We start from the raw sequence: 17,170 nt of genomic DNA, 5'->3' as shown, positions 1-17,170 counted from the left end.
GAGATTCCTGTTTTCCAGCGGACTTGATGCTTTTTCCGTTTGATGAATTTGATGTTATTCTTGGTTTGGATTGGTTGACCGTGCATGATGCGGTTGTGAATTGCAAAAGCAAGACTATGGATTTGAGGTGCGCAAATAATGAGATGATCCGAGTTGAGTCTACGGACTTAGATGGGTTGCCAGCTGTAATATCCTCAATGTTGGCCCAGAAATATGTAAGAAAAGGGTGCGAAGCATACCTTGCGTATGTACTTAATGACAAAGAATTAGAAAAGAAACCCGAATCTGTGCCGGTGGTTTGTGAATACCCAGATGTTTTTCCTGAAGAATTACCGGGTTTACCACTTGTTCGGAAGGTAGAGTTTGGTATTGAGCTTGTACCTGGAACTGCGCCAATTTCGATAGCTCCGTATCGTATGGCACCAACCGAGTTAAAGGAGTTGAAAGCTCAATTGCAAGAGTTGACTGATAGAGGTTTCGCTCGACCAAGTTTCTCACCTTGGGGTGCACCAGTATTGTTCGTAAAAAAGAAGGACGGAACCATGAGGTTGTGCATTGACTATCGTCAGCTGAATAAAGTGACGATAAAGAATAAATATCCGTTACCGCGTATTGATGATTTGTTTGATCAACTAAAGGGAGCCTCAGTGTTTTCAAAGATAGATTTAAGATCGGGTTATTATCAATTGAGAATTCGCGATTCGAATATACCCAAAACTGCTTTCAGAACGAGATACGGCCACTACGAGTTCTTAGTGATGCCGTTTGGGCTCACTAATGCCCCTGCGGTATTTATGGATTTGATGAATCGGATCTTCAGACAGTATTTGGACCGGTTCGTAGTTGTGTTCATTGATGACATCTTGGTCTATTCAAGAGATGAGACCAAACATGCTGAGCACTTGAGATTAGTGTTGCAAATTTTGCGGGATAAGCAGTTATATGCTAAGTTCAGTAAGTGTGAGTTCTGGTTAAGAGAGGTTAGCTTCTTGGGTCACGTGGTATCCGCATCGGGTATTCGAGTTGACCCGAACAAAATTTTAGCCATACTTAACTGGAAGCCTCCGAGAAATATTACTGAGGTTCGGAGCTTTTTGGGACTTGCCGGTTACTACCGACGGTTTGTAAAAGGTTTCTCGATGATAGCCACACCCATGACGAAGCTACTTCAAAAAGATGTTAAGTTCGAATGGACAGAAAAATGTCAGAAAAATTTTGATCAACTGAAAACTTATTTGACTGAAGCTCCAATTCTAGTGCAGCCCGAATCAGGCAAAGAGTTTGTCATTTATAGTGATGCGTCCCTACTTGGGTTAGGTTGCGTATTGATGCAAGAAGGTCGAGTTGTGGCCTATGAGTCGAGACAATTAAAGGCACATGAGAAAAATTATCCGACCCATGATCTCGAACTAGCTGCCATCGTATTCGCTTTAAAAATATGGCGATATTACTTATTTGGTGAAAAGTGCCATGTATTTTCGGATCACAAAAGTCTCAAATATTTGATGACTCAAAGAGACTTAAATCTGCGACAAAGACGTTGGCTCGAGTTGTTAAAGGATTATGAGCTTGTCATTGACTATCACCCGGGAAAGGCTAATGTGGTTGCGGACGCCTTAAGCCGGAAATCACTGTTTGCTTTACGAGCAATGAATGTACTCTTGTCTGTTCTACCCGACAATATGTTAGTAGCTAAATTAAAGGCCGAACCATTATTGATTCATCAAATTCGTGAAGCTCAGAAAGTCGACGATGAATTGGTTGCAAAACGGGCTGAGTGTGTTCCGAACAAGGAATCGGAGTTTCAAATTGATGATAATGATTGTTTGAGGTTCAGAAGTCGTTTGTGTGTTCCAAGGAATTCGGAACTCATTTCGATGATTCTGAACGAAGCCCATTGTAGCCGAATGTCAATTCACCCGGGGAGTACGAAAATGTACAACGATTTGAAACGTCGGTTTTGGTGGCATGGTATGAAACGAGACATCTCCGACTTTGTTTCAAGATGTTTAATATGTCAACAAGTGAAAGCGGAACATCAAGTGCCTTCAGGATTACTTCAGCCGATCATGATACCCGAGTGGAAATGGGATCGAGTCACAATGGACTTTGTGTTCGGACTGCCATTGTCAGCAAGTAAGAAGGATGCGATTTGGGTTGTTGTTGATAGACTGACTAAGTCGGCTCACTTTATCCCCGTGCGTACGGATTTTTCATTGGATAAACTAGCTGAATTGTATGTTTCTCAGATTGTGAGATTACACGGGGTACCGATTTCTATTGTGTCGGATAGAGATCCGAGATTCACCTCGCGATTTTGGAAGAAATTGCAAGAAGCTTTGGGTACCAAGCTGCACTTTAACACCGCTTTTCACCCCCAAACCGATGGTCAATCCGAGTGGATAATTCAGATACTTGAGGATATGTTGAGATGTTGCATCCTCAAGTTCAGCGGTTCATGGGAACGGTATTTACCTTTGATTGAATTCGCTTACAACAATAGTTTTCAATCAAGTATTAAGATGGCACCTTACGAGGCCTTGTACGGGCGTAAATGCCGTACACCATTGTTTTGGACCGAGCTCGGTGAAAGTAAAATTTTCGGAGTTGATTTGATTAAAGATGCCGAACAGAAAGTAAAGGTAATCCGTGAAAGTCTGAAGGCAGCCACAGATCGTCAGAAATCGTATGCGGATTTGAAACTAAAAGACATTGAATATCAGGTGGGAGATAAAGTGTTTCTTAAAGTTTCGCCTTGGAAAAAGGTACTCAGATTTGGCCGTAAGGGCAAGTTGAGTCCGAGATTCATTGGGCCATACGAAATATCCGAACGAGTCGGTCCAGTTGCGTATCGATTGATTTTACCCCCTGAACTTGAAAAGATTCACGACGTCTTTCATGTTTCAATGCTTCGACGCTATAGATCTGATCCATCGCACATAATTAGCCCATCAGAGGTTGAAATTCAAGCCGATATGAGTTATGAAGAAGAACCGATGCGTATCCTAGCTCGTGAAGTGAAAGAGTTGCGAAACAAAAAGGTTCCGTTAGTAAAGGTGTTATGGCTCAAACACGGGATCGAGGAAGCTACTTGGGAAACCGAGAGCTCGATGAAAGAACGATACCCAAACTTATTTACCGGTAAGATTTTCGGGGACGAAAATTTCTTAAGTGGGGGAGAGTTGTGACAGCCCTAAAGTGACCCTAGTCAGAAGCGGTTTCGGGACCGCTAAACCGAGTCACCAAATTATTTGAATGTGATATTTATTGTCTAAAATATGTGATTATGAAGGTGTGAAAGTTTTAGGCTTCGATTTAGTAAATTGCATGTGAATTTAGTCAAAAGGACTTATGGGTGACATTTTTGAAATGTGATAGGCTAATCTACAAGGACCTAATAGTGCATGTAATCAAAAGGGAGGACTTGCATGTCAATTTTCCCCCCTAATATGTAGTGGCCGGCCATGAGCATGGGTGGACAAGATGTTATGGCTAAAAACATGTCATAAACATGTTGGGGTAGTGCATTATGTAAGGATTAATAAAATAAAGAGCATGGGTGGACAAGATGTTATGGCTAAAACATGTCATAAACATGTTGGGGTAGTGCATTATGTAAGGATTAATAAAATAAAGAGCATGGGCAATAAAATATTAGTGTTAGTAGGATGAGAAACAAAAAAAAAGAAAAGAAAGGATGTGTGTGATTGTCCCCCCCATTGCCGTGAGTTGAAGGAAAGAAAAACAAAAAAAAAGTGTTCATCCTTTGGTTCATCCTTGGCCGAAAATTTTAAGGAGGAAGGGAAGAAGAAAGGTTGAAGAGGTTCGGCCATGCATGTAACTAGGCTAAGGTATGTTTGATGATGTTCCATGAGATGCATGCATGTTTTAGTTGTTAGCTTGAGTTCTACCTAGCCCATGGTCTAAATCTTGCTATGTGATGGAAATGACACTCGGCCATGGATGCATCATTCTTGCTTGGTGTTGATGTTGTGTTGGTGAGATATCAAGTTATTTTTGTGACCAAGTTGAGATTTGAATTTTTGGAATGAGTAAGGTTTTCGGCTATGGTAAATATAAGGGTAAATGGTGTCTTGATGCATTCGGCCATGGTAGAAAGTAGATGTGAAATGGTAGTAAGATAAAATGCAAAATGTTAGTATTTGATTACTAGTGTATAAATGCGTATTAGCCGAGTTTTGAATTTGAAACGAAACGGTATATAACCAATACAAGTAACCATACTTGTGGGAAGTATTAAGCATATAATTGGCCTCAACATATACATGCATACTCGGCCACATGAGAAGATTTGTGTTGCATGCATTCGGTTAGAGGCAAGCATATTGATGCCTTTATCTTGGTTAGGACAATCGGCTAAAAGGGAGTGTGGGTTAATATGTTGAGTTGATGCATGATTTCACATGTATGTGACTTTAATGTCTAATGTATAAATATGGGCTAAGTGCCTTGTGTTCCTCTTTTCGATGCTCAAATGATTAAATCAATTTATTTGTTTAATTAAGCTCAAGAGCAAAGGGGATCTAAATCCGATAAAGGGAAGGAAAAAGTGGTCGAATAGCCATCGAAATCGTTCGACAACATCCGAGGTAAGTTCTTGAGTAATAGAGCTTAAATTATGATTTGATTAGATCATGTTTTAAGCAAATCAAAATCATGCTCTTTGTGTGTGGCTATTGAGCCGAAATTGCAAGAGTGATAAGTGTCTTGTGTTTGAGTTTTGCTAATGAAAATGAAATACGAATGTGTCATGATTTATTGTTAAATGTGCATGGTTATTCGAATGATGTCCGGGCTAAGTCCCGAAGGCTTTGTGCTAAGTGACCATATCCGGACTAAGATCCGAAGGCATTTGTGTGAGTTACTAATTCCGGGCTAAGCCCGAAGGCATTGGTGCGAGTTACTAAAATTCGGGTTAAGTCCCGAAGGCATTTGTGCGAGTTACTATAACCGGGCTATGTCCCGAAGGCATTTGAACGAGTAGCTATATCCGGTTAAATTCTGAAGGTACGTGATTCGGGAATGAACGATCTTGCTGTAAAAATTTCAGTTAATACGCTTGTAACATCCCAACATTGAGGTATGTTTCGTATATGCTTTGAATTAGTTGAGCCCTTACAAATAAGTATTCGCTCAGTTGATAAATGAGCTACCGGCCTTTGGCTAAGTTAATCTTTGTGTATGAATATAAGGGTTGGTAATGTGAAGTAAGTATGATATTGAAAATTTGTGCATATGAAATTATCCGTTTAGCTACATGAATGCTATACTTTGGTTGTGTCTAAATTCTTTGCTCAAAACTTACTAAGCAATTAATGCTTACTCCGTTTCTTTGATTCTCTGTTTATAGATTTTGGTTCTTCAGCTATCGGACTCGGGATTTTTGGAAGTCGAAGTCTCCCACACTATCAAAGCCCCCTTTTGGTACAATTTTGGTTGAACTTTGAAATGGCATGTATAGGACTACCCTTTTGTTGTTGGTCATGTACCCTTCGGTTTTGTGTAAATTTGGATAGCCATGCGAAAATGGCTTAAATATACTTTGATCATAGCATTATAATCGTTTTGTATGTTGTCCGTCGAGAGGTATGGAAATGTTGGTAACGGTTAGCCATGGGAAGGGTTATTCTTGATCACTTTTGGAATATGTATGACAAACTCTAGTTGATCCATGGAGGATCATGAAATAGGTAAAGTTTACCTTAAAAATAGATGCTGGCAGCAGTAGTGATGTGGATGTGAAAAATCACTAAAAATAGTAGGAATGGAATTAAATAGTGAATAAATTATGTAAACGAACCTTGATGAATCTATTTTCATAGGAAAGTAACGAAATGATCATATGGACAGTATGTTAAGAGATATTCAGGTTCTCGTGAGACAGGGCCAGAACGGTTTCTGGATTCCCTGTTCCGACTTTGGAAATTCATTATAAATTAACCAGAGATAATTAGAAGTCATGCCATATATGAATAGATTCCTTTTTGAGTCTAGTTTCTATAGAAACAAACGACATCAGTATTGAATCCCTGTACAGGGAGATATCCAAGTCGTAATGCGCAAAGGTCAGTGTAGTCGATCCCTGTAACATGGGAGACTTTGACTAATAAACTGTACTAATTGGCCCGACCAAAAATTATAGAAAAAAATTTGTAGATGCATATATGAGTCTAGTTTCAGGGAAAAATCACGAAGCTGATTTTCGAGTTGTGAAACTCAAGATATGATTTTTAAGGTGACAGTGACGCAGTTAGCCAGCTTGCCTGGAAAATTTAAAATGGATTGTGCAAAGAAGTGATTTAAGTCTGCAAACCCCTCGTGTCCGACTCCGGCAACGGACTCGGGTACGGGGTGTTACAATAATGCATTAAGACTAACATGTAGTTGATTGATGATAAAGAGTTATCATTGATATGGAATATCAGAATCGATGCATGAATATGTGTGTTAGAGAACAACATATTGGACTGACCCATTATGAGTATGTTTCTTGGATTATTATGTAATTGTCACGACATTACTCATAGTGATTAATATGTATATGATCCTCAGACTTGAGATCATCATAATCCCAACATCGTGAGTAGTATGTTTTGATACAGTCAAACGTACACCGTAACTAGTTGTTCTATAAAGGCTGGTGTTGGATATACCACAATCGATGTAGAGGGATATGGTTGGTCGATATAGAATAAGTCCCTCCTACATAATAGGAGTAATATCTTAGGCCACTTGATTAAGTGAGACTAGAAATGCATGGCCATGCTCAAATAAGTTGATATGAGATGTCATACTTATTTGTATATCGTAGTCTGCTTAAAATATCAAGGAACATGGAATGAACTATACAAGTGTGACTATTCCATGACTTGTGTCCAATCTAGAGATAAAGGACTTAAGGATTATTGCATAAAAGGTTAATCATAAAAGGTTATGTCGAATCATGATCTCTTGTGACTTAGGTAGAAATGATGCATTGCTAGATGCCACTCATTGTTTGTAACATTGGAATCGTTCTAGTATTACTGCTAACGTTACAAGAACCTACAGGGTCACACCCTATAGTTAAAATGAACGGAATAAACCATAGTTGGTATTGTTTTTAGGTGTCACTTGAATTAAATTAATTATAGAATTAATTTAATTCGATTTCCAACACATTATGTTCAAGGTTGTTGTACACATAATGAGGTTAGCATATGAATTCAAATAAATATATGGTTTACCGAAATTATATTATAATTAATGTAATTATAATTTTCGGTTTAAAATATTATTATATTTATTTTAATTCATAAATAAAAACCCTAAAAAAATAAATAATAAGGATATAAGTATCCCGTTTTTCTTTGTTTTGGTCTAGCAGCCGTCAAAGAAAATTCACTCTCAAAATTGTTTTGGGGATTTCTTCCATTCGTAGTCAACTGGGTGGATCACGTAGAGGTCGGAGTCTCGATAGATTGCGGGTTAGTTCGACTGTAGATCAGACTACACGTTGTTGAGAAGTTGCTGTCTACTCAGAACAGCATTAGGTAATTTCGTAACCCTTTTCACCCCGATTCGTTCATCACACATGGATCCGTGGTTAGGGTCACCGATTATTAAATTTTTCTGCTGCGCCATAGGGGTGCCGGCGATCCAACAAATCAGGCATGGTGGGAATCTTTCCCAGGGTACTCTCTAAAATACTTAACGCACTCTGGGTCTGTTTGTTTGGCAGTAAAACGTTTTCCGTAAAATGATTTAAGGAAAATGTTTTACTTTTCTGTAAAATGATTAACTGGAAAATATTTTCTGGTGTTTGGTAAATCTGTGTAAAATATTTTCTGCTGTTTGGCAGATTTCCTGAAAATATTTTTCGGAAAAGTTGTTTTTACATATATTTTACATATATTAATATATATTTATTAATATATATTAATAAATTGTTTTTACATATATTGCAATGATTTAATTATAATAATACTCAATTATTAAGCTACAATATTAATCGTTATAAATTGAAAAAAACTAATATCAAATAAATTATTTGTAATTGTGTTAAAAAAACAAGTATTAAATAATTATAAATTGCTTCGAAACCACAATGAGTACTAAAAATAATAATATTATCCAAATACATAATTAATGGTACATCACATAGTAACAACATTGTCCAAGTGCATAATATTACACCACATATATCCAAATACATAATTAATGGTACACCACATACGTGAATTTTTACACAGCGAAAACAGATAAAGATTTCATATTATAATAAGCAGAAAATGAAAAATCCTCCAAGCTAGACTATGTTTATGATCATGCACATGCTTCATATCACTGCAGCAAAAAATGATGAACCAGACATTAGCTAAAAAACTTCTACATGCACATCAATAAAATCCTAATTTCCTTTAAACCTAGTGCTTGCCCATTGCAACTCCTGAGCCTAATCCATAATCAGAACAAAAGGGATCAATGCTACCAGTTTCACCCCAATCTTCAACACCATAAAAACCAGCAGCTTTCCCTTTATTAGAACTCAACTTCCATAAACATTCAAGTCACCAAAAGACAACACATCATTCCCCATGTTAAACTGCAAAGGAGAATCACCTCAATACTTCATTTTAATCCATTAACTCATTTACAAAAACTAAACCATGGAATCAATTATAATGCAAAGGACTAAAAGCATTAACAATTTATTCCAGTAAATAAGACCCACGGCATTCAGAATATCATAAACTACAAAAACATCTACATATCCTGAGTTTCTTATGCGTTGCAACTAGAAGAGGAGGAATAAGTGAATACAGATCACACAACGGTCTTGTAAGTGCTAAAAAAGTTGGGTGCTCAATAGCCCTGCAAAAAAGTATGATATCCTTGAAATAACTAAACAAATAATATTGCTTAACATCCATATCTCAAACATTAAGCACCTCAGGATAAACTGCATTTGAAATTCAATTAGCATAACTCAAACATCCATATCATTCATTAGCAGGAGCCTAGGAGGAATTGCAATGAAATACACTATTTGCTAGTATGCTTAACATAAAAGAATCTACTGTCTCCATGAAAAAAAAAGATTATTTAGTGCACCACTGGTAAAGCTAAAATCTCTACATGGGACGCTACTAATCTGCTACATGCTTATTAAGTACACGATTACTATCCTATATGCAAGCCAAACAATCGAGACAACCACAAAAGACTCAAAGAAAAGTAGGCGAAAGAAGGTGAAAGACATGGGTGGTGAAGGAAGCTCCAGGCGGTCCAGAACCACCCAAGAGTCGGATACTCTGTCCGAGGTAGGGTCCCTAATCAGTTGTGATTCATAGTTTGTAGAAGGGGAGGGTAATTGAAATGGAGAAATTCTTGATTTTCTTTTTCTCTGTATGTAAACATATTGGTTGCTAGACCATCTTTTTGCTTTAGTGGAAATCAAGAAAAGTGTCGTGAAACTAGTAGGCAAGAAGGAAACAACGAAGCAAGATGGTATAAGGAAGCAGTTGAAGGTAAAAGCTATTATAATTGAGAGAAGAGATAAAACATGCACTGTTTATATACGAACCAAGTGTATTCACAACTTCTCATGAAAGAAAAAATACCAAATATTCTTCTTTTTATCTCCATTTTCTCTTCTTATCTGGTCTCTAAAATTGGAATCAAAGCTATAACAATTCCACTCAAAAAAGGGCAAACACTAGAAACACAAAATCCAAATCCTAGTAATATAAACTGTCACCAAGAATTTACTGGTATTTCATCGGTGCCTTTTCATGCATTTTTAAATGAACCCAAAGCATCCCTTCAGAAAAAAAGATTCACTCTCTCAAGGCAGTGGATCAAAAACTCAGAAATCAAAAGGAAGAAACAAAAGAAGCCTGTTGCAGAAATACCGATATCATTATAATTCAGCAAAAATAAGCAAGATCTACTAACTGAAGCTTTAAAGGTAGAAATGTTGAGATTTTTATAGTGAAAATAACAAGAAAATTAAAAGGGAAAGCTTCCCTTTTTCCGATTTCTGGAAAATCCAGCAAAAACATTTTACACCATTTTTATAAAAACTTAAAGCTTTTGGGTGACTCACCGACAGATCTATAGAGTAGAGAGATGGAGAAGGAAGATGAACCTGAGAGACAGAGATGGCGAAGCAGAGATGAGGAGGAGAGGCGGAAGCTTTGAGGAATGAAAAATGCCTGCTGCTTAGAAGAGAATGGAAAATGTCTGCTTAGAGAAGAATGGAAAATGTCTTACCAATTTTGAAGCTGTAAGACATTTTTCGGAGGAATGGGTTTGATTTTACCGTGTTTTGGAAAATTTTTTACTAAAGGATTTCATTTTCCCCCAAACAAACACAGGAAATGGTGTAAAATGTTTTCCGGAAACCATTTTACAGCAAACAAACGCACCCTCTATTTCTGATCATTGCCTATTATTGGTTGATATAGGGATTGAAGATAATAGGATTCGTACAGAGCGGAGCTTTTGGTTCAATACAAATTGGATCTTAAAAGAAGAATGTGAACAATGAATAAAAACCTTTTGGAAGGGGAATTCGGAGGAGGTGCCTGCACAACTCCAAAAACTAAGAGAAGCACTAGATGTGGAGATGGAAAGACTCACAGCTAGTAAAAGAAAAGAAACCCACTTTTTTACTAAAAGACTAGTTGAATTGAGGTCAATGGACCCAAATGATGAAATGCTTACAGAGTTGGAAGAAGTCAAATTGGCTTTAAACCTGGAAGTCAACAAAGAATAACTATTCAATGAGCAATGAGTAAGAGCAAATTGGATTAAATTTGGAGATAGAAATACATCTTTTTTTCATAATTTAACAAATCAGCGAAAAAAATGAAAAGGGGAAGAAAGCTAAAAGGACCAAATGGAGAGTGGATTGTGACCGACGAAGAGAAATTAAAGATCACAATGAATTACTTTAAAGAGATTTTTAGGGTATCAAATACAAGGAATGATGAGAGGACGCTTTCAGGGATTATTAATTGTATTAACGAAAATATGAATAAGGCGTTAACAAAGGAATTTCGAATTGAAGAAATCACAACAGCTATAAAGAATATAGCACCTTTGAAGGCTTCTAGAATGGACAACTACCCCGCTTTGTTTACCAAAAGTATTGGCATATTGTGGGGGAAGAAATAATGAGTTTCTGCTTGGACATATTAAACAGGAGGAAGGAGTTTGATGATATCAACAGTACAAGTATCATGCTTATTCCAAAAGTCAATCAACTAAATAGTATGACACAATTCAGACTGGTTAGCTTATACAACGTGTTTATAAAATGATTTCTGAAGTTGTGGTTAATGGATTCAAATCAGTATTAAACATTTGCATTGACGAAGCACAAGCAGCCTTTGTATCAAGGAGATAGATCATGCATAATGTAATAATCGCTTATGAAATACTGTAACAGAGGCTGATGAAGAGAAGACAGAATAGTGAACATTAAATCTAACCAGGAAAGAGAAGAAGTGAACCATATTTCTACACCAACTGAACCTGCTACTACACCTCAATCAACTGCACCCATATCGAAGCAAGATCGTAAGATTAATCAACTGATTGATGATCTCACGAAATTAGATGATAATGATGATGAAGAGGTGCCAATCAATATGCTAAAAATGAAGCAGCGTTACAAGTGCGTTGCTCGAAAAACAACTCACCCGAATTAAAGTAACACTAAAATTTTCCCAAGCTTTCATCTTTATTTTCATTTGCATATTTTTCATTATATACCATGTGTTTTTCATGCATTCATAATTGTTGTCATTGCATTGTATATATATATGTTTGTTTTTGTATTTTGGAATTTGGAATTTTAAATTGTTCATACATTGAGGACAATGTATCTCTTAGGTTTGGGGGTGTGTTGTGTTGTGCATATAGTCTGCATTAGATATGTGTTTTAATATTTGTTCATTTTGTCATTCATTTTACCATGACATACAAATGCCAAATAACTGCTAGACTATGACAAGTATATTGTTATTTATGATGTTCGATGAGGATAATAACTCTTCGATAAATTTAGAAAATTGTGATAGTTGATTAGGTATTTTAACTTAGGATAGTTGTTTGAAAATTGATCCCTAAAATTAGAATGCCTTAATTATATAATTATAATTGCAATTAGTCTATTTTAATACATATAGAAATTCTTGAGCCTAAGAACAATAAATTAGCAATGTGTAATAAGAAATACCACGGCAAAACTGAGGGTAAATCAATAAGAAAATTAAAAAGACGCTATGAAGCACTCCAGTGTTTGAAATTTTTAAGTAGGTCACTAATACTCTATTTGCTCCATTATATTATTGATTAGAAAAGCAAGATCAAATAAGAGTGAGTAAAAAAATAAGAAAAGAAAAAAAAAGAGAAAACAGTTTAGGGGCACTCCACTGTAGTAGTAGGCTGAGTAGCTAAGGGGGTAGTTGTTTGCTCCATCTATCTTTTTAGTCAAAAGCCTTAGCTTCATGAGTGAATTACATTCAAATTGTGGCGTGATGTAATATTTGACAATCTAGTGTATGCTCTATTGAGATTGTCAAGTAAAGAAATCATGTGACAAAATGAATTCTTTAGGAAAAATATATATAATTAAAGTATGCAATGACAGAATAATTATGAGAAGAGACACTGAGTTTTAGGAGAAAGATAAACTAAGTACATTAGAGGGTGCTTGCTATAGTCAAAATTGCATGAATATTTAGGAAATTTTATTTTTAGGTAACATTTTCTACACTTTGTATGCTAAACAAACCTATAAAATTTGAACCAATTTTTTGAGATAGAAGACTACTAGAATGGAGGTATAAAATATACTTCAGATAGTTTAGCAGCATATGAGGTAATTATAGTGTTATGGTAAATTCATGCATTCATGCATGCTTACACATTTTCTACTTGAGGACAAGCAAGAATTCAGGTTTGGGGTGTGATAACTCTTAAGAAAATTTATATTTCTAGCCTCTAAACTTGATTTAATGTATGTACTTAAGTGGATATATTTGAATTTTTAGGTTAATTTTAGAACATTGCATAATAACACTTAGATTGTGTCTTGAATGTAATTTTATGTTATTTTTCCTGTTGGGAGAAAGAGATTTGGTTATTGTATGCAGCAGGTGCAAAAAAGATGAAGAAAAAGAGAAAAATGAGAGAGAGAATGAAGAAAGTGAAATATTGTCATGGCAAAAGGTTAGATGGATTGCTAACATAAATGCCATGGCAATTCCAGGATAATGTTGACGCAGCACTCAATTCTCGTCCCTCTCAGTCAACTATCCGTGTACCAGATAAATCCACATGAAAAAAAGAGAGAAAAGTGTGTGCTGAGAGAGGGGGACCTAGCCTATAAAAAAGGAAAGAGAAAAGAAAGATGAGAGGATTTTTTAGAGAGAGGAATTAGAGACGATTTAGGGATTAGTTTTCTCTCCAGAAAAATCTAGTGGAAAATTCCAAATAGAAAGAAAGGGTAGCAGCTTAAGAGAGTAGAATACAGGCGTGAAGAAGGGGGAGATAGCTATCCTGGGTTCACGTACAATTTAAAGATAAAAGAAAAGCTGGAGTATGGCGAGAATTCCTGCATTTCTGCCTTTATTTTCCTGATTTCTGTTATTCGAACTTATTTGAGAATGTTAATGACTGATTTTATTTTGATGTTAACTTTTCCACCCATGAACCAAATCTTTTCTGGGTTGGAGTTATTCGAGTGAATGTTTTATCATCTTTAATGCTCATGATTTGAGATTGTTTATGTCACTGTTTCATTCAATTTATACTTATTTTAAATACATGCATGCAAGCTTTAGACATAGTTGATTGTGTGTTGTGTTCTTAGATCTATTTTTAATTCTGAAAAGGTCAAATATACTGGATCTTGAATCGTTTGATACAAGAAAATACTCAACAGAATATTCGTAGCACTCTAGACATAGATGTTGTGAGTTGTACAGAGAAGAACGTTCATTGTAGTTATTAATCCAGAGTCCTATAGACATACGGTAACTTAGATTTATAGCTTAAGATCTAGCTATCGAAAGAGGCAGGTTACAGTAGTGACTCTCTGAGCAGTTGATTAGACATATTTTTCCATGGCATTATTTTGATATGAACATTTCACCTGAATAATTCTAGCTCTATTCATTCAACAACATAATTACTTTTGTTTTTCTCTGTAATTTGCCACAACATTTATTTGCCATATCAATTCTTTGTTTTTAACATTTGATTTCATTAATTCATTATACAAACATCTTATTCAACTTGAGAGTATTTCCTACTATTTAGTATAATCAATAGGATTATGATAACTTACTCAATTTCTTACCAATTTTCGATCCCCGTGAAGACTATACTTACTTATCACTTTATTACTTAAATGGCATGTACACTTGCACAATTGCATTAGTTATTTACACGCAACATATGTGCAAACCGAAAGCAATGGGAGGTCTAAGTTTTAGAGATTTGGCCAAGTTTAATATCGCATTGCTTGAAAATAAGAATGGAAGTTAATGATGCAACTAGATTGCTTTTTTGCTAGAGTAATGAAAGGTAAATACTACCTAAATAGTTAATTTTTAAAAGCAATTTTAGGTTTTCACCCATCTTATACCTGTGGAGCATATGGAGCGTAATAGGACTCTTAGAGGAGGGCCTAGGTTTAAGGGTTGGTAATGAAAAATCCATCAACGTTTGAAATGAGGCGTGGATTCTAAGACCTGGCCCAGGTAGAATCACAGGTCAGACCATTGATATAAACTATACAACAGTTGCTGATTTAATTAACAATGAACAGTCTACCTGGAAAATAGAGGTCCAAGGAAAACTTTTTGACGAAGACCAAGTACACAGAATCATGACCACTCCAGTTGTTGGAATCGATATCAAGGATGCCAGAGTATGGAGAGGTGATAACACAGGTGTGTACTCAGTTAAAAGTGGGTACAAATGGCTAAATAAATAAGATAAAGTGATACTGCAAAGGGATATAACCCTCCCCCAATGGACCTACAGACTCTCTACAACAAACTCTAGAACTTACAACTAGCAAGCAAGGTTAAAATCACATTCTGGAAAATAATAAACAATTACATGTCTACATTCAATAATTTATAGGCAAGAAATCTGTCAGTAACGAATATCTGCCCACTATGCCGAGTAATGGAGGAATCAATGGCTCATGCTTTCTAAGAATGCATGATTTCAAAAGATATCGTACAAGAGGTGGGGATTGATACTTCTCCCAGCTCCCAAGGATAATAATGGAAAATGTAGTTAGTAGAGGTTTTTACCAACATGAATGAAGAACAAAGAAAATGCCTAGCAATATCCTTCTGAGTGATATGGCAGATAAGAAATAAGGTCCATCATCAAGGAGAAAAGTTGAACACATTTGGGGTAATAACATTTATTAAAGCATATTAGGAAGAAAGCAATATCATTAATACAGAAACTTCAACAGCTACTAGACAAATCAACAATATGTGGGTTCCACCGAGAGCAAATATGATAAAATATAATTTTGACGCAGCATTTTGCAATAATACATTCAAATCAGTGACGGGAAATTGTCCTGGGACTGTGAAGATCATATATTGGTTGCATGGACTTACCACAACACCTTTATAATAGATGCCACCATGGTGAAGGTGAAAGAATGTCTTCAGGCAGCTTCGGTGGCTGAGTAGCTAGGTTTTCAAAATATGATAGTGGAAGGAGATTCCTTGATAGTAATCAAAAAAATCTGGTCATTAGAAAAGGATAAATCAAGTATTGCGTTGATTATTCAAGAAATAAAAGAAAGATGTCGGACATTCGAAAATGTTACATGCTCTTTCGTTGGGTGAACAGTGAACCAAGCGGCACGTGTGATGGCAGAGGAAGGGAAGAACTGGCCAGAAACAAAGGTATGGATTGATGAAGCCCTCAAAGGGTAGAGTTAGCAGCTAAAAGGGACAGAATTTTGTTGAACAGGGTTTGAAATGGGTCGAAAAAAATGAAAAACGAAAGATTTCGACGGTTTCTTTTTTCTACAAGAACTTCCATCGAGGACGCTAAAAGTACAGATCATTCCAAGGTAGAACGATGGTGGTAGATGAAAGAGTGGACTGCGGAGAAACTACTGGATTTTTTTTTCTAGAAATTAGGATGTAGTCAATTTTTAGGGTTTGCTTTTTTTAGGTTGTTTCTTTGTTTCTTTTAGGACCGGACGATTTATGTCCTTAGGAACTAAGTAGGGTACAGCTTTTGCATTAATTAGGATTAGCTCCATCAATTTTAATGGCATCCATTTCTTATTTCTCAAAAAAAAAAAAAATAGACATGATGACATTCAAAATAGATACACGTTCTTTTACTGATAATCTTTTTTCACTTATTTCTTTATTGGTTTGTGTGTCGTTATTTCATTGAGTAAAAAAATATTTTAAATAAAATTCTCGAAATTTTTTTCAAAAATCAAAAGCAAGAAATAAAAATTATATTTTTCAAAAAAAAAACCTTTCAATGAAATGAATTTCAAGACCCTCACACTGAAAAAGATTTTGGGTCTTTGAAAAATCGAATGAAACCACAACAACAAAAAAAAAGGACATGAAGACATTTTCTCCATTCATCTTTTTTGGGTTTCGATTTTTTTAGGAAAAAAGGAGAATGGTTTTGTTTGTTAATTTTGATTACTATGCGAAACCATGAGAATTGAAGCCATATAAAAGAAGAAAGTGGGAAGGGTTGAAAGAGGGAATATTTTTCAAAGTTTATTATTAAGAAAATTATTTTTTCAATTGTGTAAGATTACACTCGTAACTAATTGAATATTAAGTTTCAGTGTTTTTTTTTTTTTTGTTTATCGTTAATTTGTCGACACATTTAGAAATTTTTAACTAGTCTATAATTTTTTTAATATAATTTTATAGTTTTTTTAATATTTTTATAAGAAAAAAAAAGTAGAGGTCAAATTGATAACAGTAGTCAAGATTGAGAGGCTAAATTTGTCATTGTAAATAATTTTTTAGTAGAGCTAACTGAAAATGAGGGACCAAATTTAAGCAAATAAAAGTAGAAAGACAACCCACACAAATCAACAAGTACAGGGATTATCCTCATAATTTAACCTAAAATA

The 17,170-nt window shown here is 35.6% G+C and overlaps 1 long non-coding RNA gene across 3 annotated transcripts; it reads right to left on the bottom strand.

Annotated features, from left to right (window-relative positions):
* Positions 1-8,111: 8,111 nt before the first annotated feature.
* On the bottom strand, positions 8,112-16,736 carry LOC107916123 (uncharacterized). 3 transcript variants are annotated; one of them, XR_005919454.1, is made up of 2 exons: positions 10,151-16,736; positions 8,112-8,874 (listed from the first exon to the last, which is right to left on the bottom strand). It is a non-coding gene; the product is annotated as an uncharacterized lncRNA (long non-coding RNA). The 3 variants fall into 3 exon arrangements; XR_005919455.1 differs by having other exon boundaries at positions 8,112-8,605; XR_001689388.2 differs by having other exon boundaries at positions 15,663-16,736.
* Between the last annotated feature and the right edge of the window lie 434 nt (positions 16,737-17,170).

The sequence above is a fragment of the Gossypium hirsutum genome, chromosome D10 (genome assembly GCF_007990345.1).
Source record: "Gossypium hirsutum isolate 1008001.06 chromosome D10, Gossypium_hirsutum_v2.1, whole genome shotgun sequence".
Classification (NCBI taxonomy): Eukaryota; Viridiplantae; Streptophyta; class Magnoliopsida; order Malvales; family Malvaceae; genus Gossypium; species Gossypium hirsutum.
This window is presented reverse-complemented; position numbering and strand designations above follow the sequence as displayed.